The sequence below is a fragment of the Anser anser genome (assembly GCF_964211835.1).
Source record: "Anser anser genome assembly, chromosome: 17".
NCBI lineage: Eukaryota > Metazoa > Chordata > Aves > Anseriformes > Anatidae > Anser > Anser anser.
In genome coordinates this window covers 1,690,850-1,704,243 of record NC_139738.1, presented here as the reverse complement: position 1 = coordinate 1,704,243, position 13,394 = coordinate 1,690,850, and the positions used below count along the sequence as shown (strand labels likewise).

Genomic DNA, 13,394 nt, shown 5'->3' with positions numbered 1-13,394 from the left:
CTTTGATCTAAAAAGCTGTTTATTTATGTTTTATTGAACTATAAAACATCCAGTAAACATGCCTTATGTTTTTATTATGTTCTACATGGACTCTGTCATGAAAATGTCAGGGAAAAATAATGAAGATCTTTATTGTGTTGCTGCTGGTGTCTTCCTTTGGAAGTTCCTACGCTTTGCGTTTCTGTTCAGATGACTGTAAAATTCATAAGGCCTGCAGATGTCTTGCCTGCTGAGCATCTGGAGGAGAAGGAAGTTTTTCCTTATGGAGTCCCAATGGATGCACTACTGGGGGCATTATCAGAAAATAATCATTTGGCATTTCTCTTTGGATGCCACTTGATGGGATCTCTATCATAGCTGTCTGGAGGTATGAATTACGGTGGTGGGAGCTGCTTTCTGTGCTCAGCTGCTTGTGAGAAGACGCAGGATGCGCTCTGTGCTTGCACCGTCCCACAGCAGCCAGCAAACTACCAGGAAAACCTGATCAAGGCCCGGGGCACAGGCTCTCAGCCTTAAAGCTGCAGCGTTAATTCCTGCAGTGTCCTTGGGTAAGGACTTCCAGGTTTTTAGAGAATCGGTAATATCCTCAATTATGTAACAGTGCTTCCTCCCGGCTTACAGCGTTCCCAACATTGTTTTAAAAGAGCCAAGGTAGAAATTTGTCGTCCAAGGGAGCAGAGAAGGAGCACGGCCCCCGCTGATCAGCCAGGGGCAGGCCCAGGTGAGCTGCAGGTGTGTGCTGACGGGGGCCCCCCTGTAGCAGGCTGCCGCTGGCCCTCCCTCCACCTGAAGCTCTTCATGCCATGGAGGCTCCGTGCTCCTGGACGCTCTCTGGTACGTTCAGGCCTTTCCCAGAGAACCTGAAGGGTTTTCCGGTCTCTCAGCTGCCAGGCCCTGCAGCGAGAGGGGCTTTGGGTACAGAAATGCTGCTGTGGGTGGTGGCTTGTGTGGGGAGGGTGCCCGAGCTGGGGCTGGGAAGCCTCCTGGTGCCTTTGCGCTGGTGGCCATGGGAAGGTGGGAGCTGTGGTGGTGTGGGGGCTCTGAAGGGCCTGTAGGAAGGCAGGGAGCCTGTGGATGTGCCCTTCTAGGCTGCATGTAAGAGTCCCATGAGAAGTGTTATAAATGGCGTGTCAGGAGTTAGTGCGCTTCTTGTCTCTCTCACAAATCGATGTTAGGGTTTCTGTGCCCTTATTTCAGCAGGGTAGTGGTGGTTACTCCTCATCCCAGGCCCAAGCCAGCTGCTCCAAGAACAGAGCTTGAAGATGAGCAAGTCCTTGTAGTGGGAAATGAGTCCTTTTTCTGATGCTGCTTCTCACCGACTCTGTTTCTTATGTGTTGTTTTTTTTTTCTTTTCCCTCTTAATGGTAGAAGTCTTCTCTTCCTGCCTGACAGAAGACAGCAGTGTGGTCACTGGAGCCTTGTACCGCCGTTAGCTGAGCAGGTCAGTGCCCCGTGTGCGAGAGGAGAAGTGGGTTCTTTGAGGTGGGGAAGCCTGGAATGCTTCAGACTTACATGAGTATGATTCAGCATTTCAGAAGCATAATACCATGGCAGCCAGGATCTGGGCCTTGTGTTGATAGCTCTTTCTCTACAAAATGTGTTCTTCAATCCACTCTGAGACCCATGCGCACGAGTCCCGTCTGGGGGTCTGCAGCAGGAGCGATTCAGACATGTGAAAGTTTGCTTCCTTTCCATTTGAACGGAGAGCGAAAGGCTAATTCCATTTTACAGTCATCTTTGTACCAATATAGTTTGTATGTTGCATTTGACCTCCTGTAACAAGGTTAAACCACAAGGATCCCCTTGAGAAGTTGCTATTCATCTTTTATATGTGAAGATTTTCAAGTATAGAAAGGGGATAAACCTAATATGGTGTTTAATGGAAAAAAATTATGACACCAATAACACATCTGTGTCTGTAATTTCACAGGTTTTCTTTCTGTATATTTATATATGTATATATGTATAATTTAATATCAGCCTCAGGGTTGTGGTCTCACATGTCATCAGCTTGCAGGAAACTGGATCCTTGGACTAAGTATCAGATGAGTTGCTAATGTTTGGAAAAAAAGCAAAAAACATGCTTTGGGTCTCTGTTTTATGGCCGTTATTGAAGTAAGAATTTGTGATTGTAACCCGATGCTTGCTTCACCAACATGTTTTCATTATTGTCTGGATAATTGAAAGTCCAGGCAAATTTGGATGTTAGGAGATATTATACATGAAGGTCTCAGTGCTCAGCACAGCTGAATGTAGAGGTGGTTCAGATTAAGGATGAATGTTTCACCATTTTATGTGGGTTAGAGATTGTTTTATTCCCCACCAGCAGCAGTCCAGACACAGGCTGATTAACATGTACTTAGTTTACTTCCAGGGCTGCTTCTCCAGCACACCCAGGCTGTTGTGCATGAGCTCTCGCTCTGAGCAGAAGTGTAACTTCTCAGGCTGACTTGGCAGCAATTCAGAGTAAACTACTCACAACAATACAACGATGTATTTTATCTTACTCTGCAAGGAAATGACCAAACAAAAATGGGAGTCGAGTCTGAGCTAGCCTGCGTGTGTCTAAGGAGCTGGGGGGGTCTAGAGGTGGAACTGTGGGAAAACTGCTTGCAAAATTCCTTTTAAATGTGAGAATGACTATTGTTGCTGCTTGTTAGGTGGAAATCCCTGAAATGTCTTATCTTTCCTGCTATGAGCAAGACGTTTCTGTACAAAGAAGCTGCTAGATCTTCCCCAGCCTGCAAAAAGGAGTCTAAGCCTTTCTGTCTGTTTTGGGCCAGTCCTCGCAGAAGTTCGGCTTGTTTTTGTTTGTTTATGTGAAATGGGTGGTCCTGGTTCAGTTTGTGGGTTCCAGGGCTATAAAAAAGCCCAGAACCTTGGTTTGTTGGCAGGAGCTGACATTTGTTGAAAATCATCAGAGCCGAAAGGACAGATGATGGGGACGTAACCCAAAAGGTGGTCCTCTGTGTCAGCGAGACATGATGACAGGGGCACCTCTCTGCCATAGTCCAGGCCTATTCCTCTTCCGTGGGTAAACACATGATTTAAGTCCATAGGATTTATGGATCTAGCGGTTTCCCCACTATGTTAACTAAAAGTTGACATAGAAAAAGGTAAATGAGGTTTGTAAGCTAATCCCTATTAACTGGGCATAACTGGAAAATTAAACCAAACAAAAACTTTGGGTGGCTTTGAAAAACACTATGAGACTTTTCTGCCAGATTTCTGAATCCTTTAATTAGATGCACGTGTCTCCACTGACTAAAAACCAGGGCTCGATCTCTCATTAATCTTCACACACGAGGGGCAACCAGTTCAGTGCAGCGTTCTGCCACGGCACGAGCAGACACTGGACAACGTGACAGCAGAGCGGCTTATTGCTGACCCGCCGCTTGGGTAAAAAGCCTTTGAACAATTGGAAAAACCTAACTCCATGTTTGAGTTCTGCAAGGAACTAATTACTTGCCTGGACTCTGCCCACATACCAGCTTCTACCCCCATAAATCCACCGAACAGCAGGCATCCATGAAAGTCCTCCACACTTCTTTTCTGAATCAGGCTCTTTATGTGTATCTCAACTTGCTTGTGGAAGATTCATGGCCCAAGCTGCCTTAAGTATTTTTGTTATGAATAGGAACCCTTAAACATTTCCTTCTCATTTAATTTATCATTTTTTTTAAGCTTTCAACACTGGGTGCAAGCTAGAAATAATGGGAGGCAAAGTTTGTCCCTGAGAAAAGGGCTTTAAAATTATAAAGCGTGCAGTGGGGAAGGAGAGGAACAAGGGAAATAAATTAGCTACTTGCGAGATGGGAAGTTTTTTGTGTCGTGTGGTTTCTGCATTGCGTCCCGGTGTCTCTAAGTGTTGACTTTATTCCGTGTTTGAGTTTGCTATTAGGCACAAACGAGAAAATGGCAAAAAGAGCAATGACAATTGGAGCAACCGTGTCCCGTGCTTGCTGCTGGCTTTGGGACGTGGAGGTGTGCAGAGGTCATTCCTCGCTGCTGGGACTTCTCATAAGGAAGACTGGTCAGAGATAAATGCAGCTCAGTAGTTCCACTTCTGCAAGGTTCTTGTTAATAATTAATTATTAAGCACTGGTGATTTATTTCCACTCGCACCAGTGTTTTTTCTCCATGTGGGCTGGGAAAGTTAAGGCTGTGTTTTGAATTAGGGGTTCAAACAAATCTGCTCAGCTCAAAAGGAAACGGAGTTGAAAACACTGACTTCCTCCTGGTCAGGCATCACAACAATAAACCTGTTGAGATTTCACTTGGAAATGGGTTGCGGATTTGCTAATAAGTTTAGTAAATCATTTTACAGCTGGATTTGTCCTTTAAGTTCATAACGGAATATGAAGTCTAATACTAGCAATGGCTCTAGAATTTAAACTAGAGCCATGTTTGGAATAAACACTTTGTTTACTGCATCTTTAAAAGAATAAGGAAATTCAAATTAAATACAAAATAGGGTGTTCTGATCTATACAGAAATCCCTAAGATTATGCAGTGAGGAATACCTATATAGTCATCAGGCTTTCTATGAAAAAAAAAAAAGGATGAAATGCAAGTCCTGAGCAGTTGCTTCATGTGCAGCTTGGCCCTCAGATACAATAAAAGGCTACTTTTCTCAGCCGCTGAAAGCCCTTTTTTACGGGGGCAATTTGGTTAGATGTCTTTTCAAAGGGAAATTTTATCCACCTTGTTTTTGACTGCGTGCTGCGTATGTGTGGCATACGGACTTACAAATGTGCAAATCGCTACCAGAGTAAGAACGAACCTTACCATGAGCAAACGATATGGTGTGTGTGATGTAAATTTTCAGGAGTTTCACGTTTGGTCAAATCGCACTTTATAAAACGTCAGTGACAAACCTCGAGTTGTCTTTAGGTGGAGCAGTTCTCTTCCTGTTGCTGAGCTCACCTTGGTGTTTGCAAGCCGGCTCTTCTGCTGCTCGGACACTCGAGCGTCTCTGAGCTGAGTGCTGGGAATGAGGTGCCCGGATGAAATGTGGTTACCTTCCCAGAAGGCGAGGCTTATCACCTCCAGGGCTGCTCTGCTTTCCACTGACTCAGAAAGAGAGCATTTTTCACTGCCTGTTCCAAACCAGCCAGGGAGGTGGAAGACAGCCTATATAGTTTCATCTAATCTGATGCTGGAACTCGGAAAGCATTGCGTTGGTTAGCTGTGATTCAGAACGTTAACCACTAAATCAGTTAGAGGAATTTATAATTCATTTCAGCTATTGCAGGATTTAGTACAATAAGATCATTATTGCCTTGAGATATCCTTCAGGTCATTAATTTAAATTAGAAATGCCTTCAAACAGGATATCACGCACAGCTCCTTCCATGGATTCTAGAGTTTAAGTTCAAGAAATACTTCCTGCCAGATATATTGCTTTTGCAAATGTGAGTCGCTGCTTCCCAGTTGTGTAATACCTGACTGTTTACAGTTCTCAAAGGTGGCATTGCATAAGTGGCACAAGTATTCTTAATTATGCTAATTATCATTGCTGCTTTGTAAAGGACTGAATTCTTCTGTAATTGAATCGCTCTCCAACATTCTGTGGCGATTTTGGTGTCACAGGGGTGGGGTTTATGTTGATTGCACGACTCACTTCTAACTTACATGCTAGTGCTATAAAGCCAGGGGATCTCCAATATCAGTAGCAGCTCATTCCAGCTAGTTCGTAAGAATCGGCTGTGGTGGAAGGTGTTGGAGGAAAAATAACAGAGTGTGTGGGTGAGGTGGACATCTGCTGCGGAATGCAGCTCCTGTAATAGGGGTACAAGGCCTGGGCTAGGGGCAGGACATGGTGGTGTGAGGTGGCAAGGGGCTGGGGCTGAAGGAAGGGCCGGGGCTGAGCCAGATGTGATGGGACGAGCTGTGCATGAAGAAGGCAGAATGCCCCGATTGCCTGGGGCTGCGGGAGGCTTGCTGTGAAGGCAGCCCTCACAGCCAGGTGTTAGGCTGGACATAGCATGAAAACTGTGGGTAGAAATAATTTTCCAGAGTGAATCAATATGCCACCAGCCACCTTTAAAAGTAGTCTACAGTTTGAGCAATTGTTCTTTGAACAGAGTGGTCTTAAAATGGAAAGAGAACATCGAGATGTGGATATTACTGAGTTAGTTTTCTTTTTCACCTCTTTAAGGGATTTTTTTTCTTTTTTACAGTGCTGTCATCAGCAGTTGATAATATTGCTGCTTTTGAATACATATAAATTATTTTTACACACCTGAGAACAGGCCTTGTGTAAAGCCAGGGAAAAAACTTTTGTTAGTTTCTGCTCTGTGCATCTGCTGATGGCTTCCTGAAAGGCACTAGGGATGTCTCCAGGAGCCCCTGTTGCCTTTGGAGGAGTATTGTAAGGGCTTTAGGGGGGAAAAGCAAAATACTGGGACTCTTCCATTCAAACCGTTGATCAGCTGGTAGTAGCTCTCTCCGTGTGGTGGGGATGCTTTTGCTGCACGATGAGCCAAGGACTTGCACGTGCAGATCACTCTTCTGTGTCTCCAACTTGCTCGATACCTGAGCAACCTAACTTGCCCTAAACTGTATTATAAAACTGTGTTGCACGGTCCAGCAGAAAAGACTCGGAAGTATTTAAGTGTCAATTTCTCTGGTGTTTTAGACAGGCCCAGCCTTTCATTATTTTTAGCCTGAATTCCCCTGTTCGGAATTAGGATTACCTCACACCCATGGTTTCTGTTTCACCCGGGTTTTGAGCAAAGGTCTTCGCTGAGCTTGTCAACGCTACAGGGAACTGGAGAAATCCAGCATTTGGGTCTGAGCATCCGTGCTGGGGGCTGTAAGCTTCTCTGCAGAGGTGTTTCCAGTGAGCGTTAGGTGGCCACAGAACCGCCAAGAGCTTGGGCAGCTCTGAAATCCTTTTAGGACCGGCCCATGGGAAGCAGTTCAGCCACTTAGCAGAAATCTGGGCGTCGGAGTGGAGACTGATGGCTAGCTGGAGACGTGGCCGATCGCTTCTCCTCTGCCCCAGTCCTCCCTGTTGTCTTCCCACTTCTTGGCTAAATGGGGAAAGGAAAGCTCCTTGGCCGCTTGCCACGCTGAAACCCCCCAGCCCTGATTTATTATCACCGAAACCAGCTGCAGATGTTGGCTGGGCCAGGGCTCTGCTGCCAATTAGGGCGTCTCATGCAGAGATTACTGCTCCGCTCGCCTGGCACTCAGAGGAGAGCATGGCTGACGGGAGCGGGGCTGTGCAATAAAAACGGGCTTTAAAAAGATGAAAAATAGGTTTCACCTAGGCAGGTAAAAGACAAAGCTGAGCGGCTGGAGCAGCGCTCGGGGGCGGGGGGGCGGGGGGGGCTGGCCCAGATTTTTAAGACTTGGTATGGGTTCCCTTTTCTTAGGTCTTTCACTGTGCTAATGAACCCTAAAATTCCACCCTGAAACTTGCCCAGCCAAGTTGTCCATGTCCACGTGTGGTTTGGGGGCTTGTGATTTGTCTCGGGCTCACTGAACGTCTGGCCGGACCGTTCCTGTACTTACGTGAAACCCGCAGGAAAGTGGGCCTGGGCTTCCAGGAGCTCTGCCAGCTGTACGTGGTGGTAGGGAACACAGTTTTCAGGGAATGCATCTATGAAAATAGCTTTACCTAAACCTATGAAAAAGGGCAGGAGGAGGAGAGGACACTGAATGTCTGTGATGTACACACTGGTCGCAGGACAGGTATTTTCTTCTGCTAGTAACCCGTTGCTTAACTCCAGCTGGCCACAGTTCCAGATGATCCAATTCAAAATTAATCTGATGTAGAACCTGATCCTTTTTAATCCCTTTATCCCGCTTCTATTATATTTTGGGTCTACCATAATTTGCTGAAAATACAATAATTTTGTAATATCGTACTTTCAGTGCTATCCATATTGCCATGTGACCTGTGCAATTCTATGTATATGAGTTTAAATATTGCCAAATTTAGGTTTCAATGGTGTGTGTAGCACTGCAATTGCAGTTTGACAAAGTTAAATATGACTGAGAACCAGGTGAATTAAATTTAGAAAAGGTTATTGGATTGAAACGAATATATGGAGAAACTGAAGAAGAATGAAATCTGAGACAGTCTTATTCACTGACACCATTATTGCTTATAGTGGTAGGATGCTCCTGTAGATAAGTCATTGTGTTTCTCTTCACCCAAACAGGAAACCTAAATTTATTTTTCCCTAAAGCTGCATTTTTGTCTTGTTGCAGTTCAGCAAAACAAAGTCTGAAAGGTATTCTGTTACCTTGTTCCTGTCACATACCTTTCTAATATAGGCTTAATACTTTTGCTGTGTTCTGATGCTTCCTGGGAAAAAAATATTCCAGGAGGACTTAAACATGCCTCTGTTTCTAAAGATTTACCCCCTATATTGCATGGTCTTGTCCATCTTTTTATATGCTTGCTATCATTTTCAAAGCTAATAGGAAATGAATAGAACAAGTTATTAGAGTATTAGTTCATAACTCCTTCAGATCTTGATATTTTCTTTTTAAAGCAGCTTGTATTGACCTACTCAGGTATCAAGTGCTGAGCGCTCCAAATGAAATGCAAAAGCTAATCTCAACACTTGACTGGTTGGAATGAATTCCTTACATATACAAGCAAGATCAGAGCCCATTAGCAACCAATATTAGATTAAATGAGACTAAACATTACATAGTGTGATTTTCCTTCTAGAAGTAGTTTATTATTGCTATAATGCAAAGCACTTCTTCACTGCAGTGTAGCTCAAGTGTTTAGTCTCTCCCGGAGAGCTCGTGCGGTGCTGAGCACAGGATGCATGAAGGAGATCCCGCAGCTTCAGTGGCTTATCTGGAGAGCAATCTGATGCAGTGGCCCCAGAAGAACAGAGGGATGAAATCTGATAACCAGGCTTTACCTAAACTTAATAGCAACATAAAAGACTTTATTTTCTCTTTTAAGGTTTGAAATGTATTTCGTTATGAAAATGCGGTGTTGCGTTACCGTAATGCACAAAAGGATTTTTGCAAGCAAAGCCTTCAATAAAGTTTCACAGCTACTGTATCCTCTGGACAGTTGGACACTTGACGGGACACTTGAGAACAGCCGAAAACACACCTACAGTTAAGCCAGGAAAATAAGTGTGAAAACTGCTCAAGATGCCTTCCTAATGGCAAGCCATGGGGCTAGCCAAACCTCGGTGGGACGAGCAGGAGACGCATCCTCACCACTGGCACAAGTCTGGCTTGTTCACGTTCTGGGATGGGGCACTGGAAAAACGATTATTTCTTTTGTCTGTCGTTGTTTACTTGTGAAACTGAGAATTGATTCCTTGTAGTAGGAACCGCTGCTTGCCACCAGGAGAAATTTGTGTTTGAAATGCCATTGTTCTGCTGTGCTGGGGGCAGAATTGACAAAGCGACGGGTGGCGTTTTCATTTCTAGTTTCTCTAAAGATAACATAAAAATCATGTCAGATCTCATGAGGGGATTATGTGGTGCTTGGCCAGGTGTTTTACCTAGACTTCTGAAAGCCACGAAGTAGCATAACAAATAACACTGACACAGGCGCTCTCCTGGTCTTTCCTGTCCCAATTATTGCAAACTGCCTTCCCCCCAGAACACCCCCACCACCCCTTTAGGCTCTCCAGAAGCCTGTGATGTTGGGCTCTCTGGGCACCAGAGGTAGCTTGCAATCGATGATGAAAACCAAGCAAGGCAAATCCCACACTGTTCTGAGATGCATAGCTCGTGCTAGATAGAAATGGTGCCAGAACCAGGCTACATCAAAACACTTCATACAACTGGGGGAAGTTCTCCTGAATTTTTGTTTTAGAAGAAAAATGTAAACAAAAGCTGTAGCAGAATAAAGCAGTACATCTTCATGCTATGATCAAGCGTAACGATAGATTTTCAGTCATTTATTCTAATATTGATGTATTTTCTGTAGGACAGTATGGGCGTATATTGTTAGACATTTGAAGGTGAAGTAGTGTCTTAATGTAATCAAATATTTCAGTCAATCCTGACTTTATGTTAGTTAATGTATTTTGGAATTTGAGTTTCACTCATCTATTATTTTTTTTTTTAATTTTAGAATCCCAGAGTTCTTTATAATTGGAGCTCCGTCTCCTCCATCGTCCCCTCCTGCGAGGTGGTACAATAGTTTTTCAGGAGGAACATGCGGTTCATACAGCACTAGCCTAAACTCATAGTTGTAGGCAGCTTGTGGAAGGTGGCCCCGTACGGGCAGGCTGTCTGTGTGCTCTAGATCAGAGGAGATGGCAGCAGTATGCATATACTGGGCACATACTGATCAACTCCAAATATTAAATATTATTTTTAAGATGAGGTGAATCATCCCATCTTGAAATAATGCCCCTATCTTCCCATAGGCTGGGGAGGAATTTAAGTGTCTTGTTTAAGCCAGGCACCTATTCTTCTGGATGCTAACACGTGGTGGGGATGCATTCCTGCTAAGTGGTTTGCACAGGGTCCAAAGGACATCATCTGCAACACAAGGAATGGTCTTGGATCTCCCCAGACCTAATAAAGTGCCTTAACCATAACATTATTCTTTCTCTTGGTAATTTAGTGGTGTATGGAAGCGTTTTATTAGTATGTGGTTTTGGACAAAACATAAAACATTTGAGCAGACCAACAGCAACTGCACTTGTACAGTTGGTAAAAACTGAAGACAGTAAGCCTTCGTGGGTGATTTTAATCTCTCCAGCTTCTAATGGAAAGTAAACTGCAGCTGGGTGGTGAATTGCAGCAGGTTGGCTCTTCTGTTGTGCATCAACAGCAAGGTGAGCAGCTCTTGTCTGCTGAGACCTGGTCCTCCAGGCACCGAAGGGCTCTGCTCCTGCTGAGCCGGGTGGGAGATGCTGCTGGTTGTTTGGCAGCAGGAATGCACACTGCAGCATCTGCAGGTTGTGCGTTTTCCACATTCGATGTGAACCAATAAAACCAAGCCTATAATATACAAAAACAGGGGCTGGGTAGTTAATGGTGAGACTCTTGCCTGCTTTGTGCAGCAATATTTCATTTAATAGGGTGCTACATAGTGCAAATTCACCATTTAATTATAGACTGTCAGAATTCATGTTCATATTTGCAAAGTTGGGTTAATTCTCTTTACGGTATTTGTGCTTCCCAGTCAAAACAGGAGTCACTTTCTTTCACAGCATACAGGTTCATAACAGGGTAAGATTGATGGGTAGAGAAGTGCACCTACTATAGGTTGATAACCTAGGCATTATTTTGCTAATAGCAATTTATTTTGGGTAGACATTGAGAGATCAAGTGAAAAAACAGATTGCAAAGCAACATGGAGAAAAAATTCACCCTACTGAAGTATAATCCCTTCTAAAGGATGGACTTAGCAAAACTGTCCCTGACAAAAGAGAAGCCAGGAGAAGCTGTGGGCCAGGGGTGACTGGAACATCTCATCGGTGTGCTGGGCTTAATTGGGCTCTTTTGGTGCTTGCACGGTTTTAATAACGTTTGGAGATGTAGAACTGAAGGCAGTGGCTTCTGTTTCTGATAGATTCCTTTGCACTGAGATTTAATGGATTAGCCAAAATGATGTGAAAAAATGGATCTCTGATTTATTACCTGCAATTTTTCGCTTACTGCAGCATTTTTTTTTACTCAATCACAGTGTTTTCCACCCTGTTAAAGTCTTGTGTGAATAAGTGCTATGTTGTGTTTCTGGATTTGCCCGGAGGGCTCATCAGAGGACCCTTTGCCTACAGTCCCCACCAGGCCATTTAAACAGGAAGTTTAATTTTATAGTATTAAAAAAGAGAAAACGGTACTTAATTATCTGGCTGTGAAACAGCAGTACTCTTTCTTAATTTTAGTAGCTAATAAAATGCTGTTCCTGCAGTTAACTACTTCTGGTCCAAATGCACTACAATTTTGGCTATTTGAATAGAATATTTTATGAACTGTTATATATTGCACTACAGTTTTTAAACTCCACTATGACATATTTCTCTCAAGATTTATTAGCATTTTTTATTTAAAACAATATATTAAAGAGAGGAGAAAGAGTAATCTTAGCTAAAATTCAAATATTAGAAAAACATAACATAGACCAAATCTTTTCATTTAACTTCCCCCCCTCCCTTCTCCTCTCCCACTGTTGCTATAAAAAAGTTTTTTGGAACAACAACCCACACCTGCATCATTAATTCAATATGTCTTCCAACATGACTCAAGCCATAGTATCAGTTTCAGGGGCCATTTGCTACTTAAATGACTTTATGAAAACAGAACAATGAACTGCCCCTATGCAGTCCTTGCATTAACTCCGGCTAAAATAAACCCCGGGATCGTTTATGTCCCAGTGTCTTTTATATCCCTGCTCCTTTCCTCACAGTTGCCGTTGTGCCTCTTGCCCCCCGAGCGCGCGGGCTCTCGTTAAGCGCGACGCTGTTGTGCTGCGTCTGTCCTCAGAAACTCGTTAGTGCCTAAAGCGTGTCTGCGCCAGGGCAGGAGCCTGGCTGGGGGCTTCCTAAATTGGAAATGGTTCGGGGAGCAGGCCTTTTGTCGCAGCTGGTGCTGCTGGGGTTCCAGTGCGGGGACACGGGGCGGGCAGCGGGGCCAGAAGGCCTAAATCTGGATTTGGACCAAATGCCGAATTTGGGAACGAGCAGCACCCTCAGCCTGGTGTCGCCCGCAGCAATGGAAGCGACGATCTGCAGAGAATGCACTTCAGTTTTTGAGCAGAGTGTGGGTGCTCCTCGTGTGGTGTATTGGACCGGGGGCTGATCCAGGAGGCCCTCAGAGCTCAGTGGGGTCGGTCCTTCCCTCCGTGGGAAGGAGCCCCCAGGTCGCGCTGGCGAGGCTCTGACTTTGCTCCCAGCCTGGGATGCTGACAAGGAGTTGGCGTAAGCACGGAGAAGTGAGATCAGCTTCTGCATCTCTTCTGTTTCTGCCTTTGGTTTTGTTCCAAGCAGCAAGAGGGAATTCCCTTCGGAGAGATGGGGATCCTGCAGCAGGCGCTTTGTGTTTGTTCACCACCCTTTGAGCTGAAGCGCTTTCTAAATAGGAAAACCACAAGAGGAAAAAAAAAAAGTCAAAACAAGTGGAAGAAAGAAGAAAACCTCGTGCAATCCAGCACAGCTGTTCACATTTCCATGCCCTCGTGAGCGGGAGCACGTGGAAGATGTGCTCCTAAGGAGATGATGCCTAAAGAAACAGTGATGGGGCACCCAGCCTCGGAGCACAAGAGGGAGCACGCCTGGGCAGCTGATTTCAAGCCATTGCAGTGAAATGAACAGGAAACTCTAATCACAAAATGTACGTTCAGTGTCGTGTTCTCAGCTTTCTTACCTTGGAGAGCCTTAGACATTTTGCTTCGTGTTGTGCAGCGCTTTTTTCTTAAATGACCCTAAATCATCAGCAGGAGG

The 13,394-nt window shown here is 44.6% G+C and overlaps 1 protein-coding gene across 2 annotated transcripts in view; it reads left to right on the top strand.

Annotated features, from left to right (window-relative positions):
- LOC310882955 (actin-1-like) overlaps positions 1–13,394 on the top strand; it is a gene marked incomplete at its 3' end in the record, with an annotated part of 131,630 nt that overhangs the window by 75,857 nt on the left and 42,379 nt on the right. Inside the window, exons 1-2 of one of the 2 annotated variants that reach the window (XM_083802474.1) lie at positions 2–834; positions 1,369–1,441. Of the gene's footprint in view, position 1; positions 835–1,368; positions 1,442–13,394 lie in introns of those variants that run through there. The other variant, XM_083802473.1, reaches the window with a different exon arrangement.